The following is a 1,041-nucleotide window of genomic DNA, read 5'->3' as shown; positions in this document are numbered from 1 at the left end:
AATAAAAAGTATTTTTATCATTTACCCATTATTCTTTAACTATTCTTATAATTATTATTGTCAACCAAATAATAAAACAAGTAATAATAGCAATTTCTATCTTATTTCATTTTTATGAACCAATTTAAATAATTATTATTATTTTTCTATTCTATTCTTTTGGAATGACAATTCTATTTTTATTATATTTTTTTCAATGAATCAAGTATGCTATAAGTTTATAGCGAGCATGATTATATGATTTGTTAATTAAAACAATCATGTCAATAGATATAAATAATATTTAATGTGATAAATTAAGCTTTTTTACGTAATTAATGTAATAAAGTTATAAGTATCATTAATTGTAGAAATACTTTATATTACATGTTGAACTATCTTGGATATACATTAAATAAAAAATAAAGTTTTTTGGATTGAAAAAATAAAAAATAGAATGGTCGAGCGTTAACTATAGCTCGAGCGGAGAAACGGGCGTTATCTGCCCGAACCGCGCGTGCAGGCGTGCTTTTCCTCGTCGTGCGAGCGCAGCTCTGCCGACAGCAATTCTGGACTTATCTGAGGGAGTTGGAAACTCGGGTTTCATATGCGCGCGCGACATGCATTCACTTTACCTAAGATTTTGACGACATTTTGTCATTTGTTTTCCAAACTAAAATTTTCATTTGAAGATCTGGTTTGACTGGTTCGTTGATTATTTTCTTTAGCGCAAGTAAAAGCGAATAATTGGGTCGTCCTATTCTCTTGATGTGATGTTGACCGAGGCTCACCTTGAATCGGGCGAGTAGGCCAATAGATTGGGCCAAGAGGTAGCAACCCACTCTATACGATACATAGCCAGTCTTGGGTGCAAAATGATTATTATTAATTAGCTATACATGGACCTCCAACACACTATATTCTTTTTAGGATCATAAGGGGGAACAATGATTATCAAGGAGATCATAATTGGCGGCTTTGTAAAAGAAAATTAAGCGTTTATCTTCAAAATAGTAAAATACTGCTGAATATGCGCATCCGGGGAATCGAACCCCGGTCAGT

This window comes from Theobroma umbraticum, unplaced genomic scaffold (assembly GCF_002168275.2).
Source record: "Theobroma umbraticum cultivar Fairchild unplaced genomic scaffold, ASM216827v3 scaffold_30.0, whole genome shotgun sequence".
In the NCBI taxonomy this organism is placed as follows: Eukaryota; Viridiplantae; Streptophyta; class Magnoliopsida; order Malvales; family Malvaceae; genus Theobroma; species Theobroma umbraticum.
Note: the sequence above shows the minus strand (reverse complement) of the source record.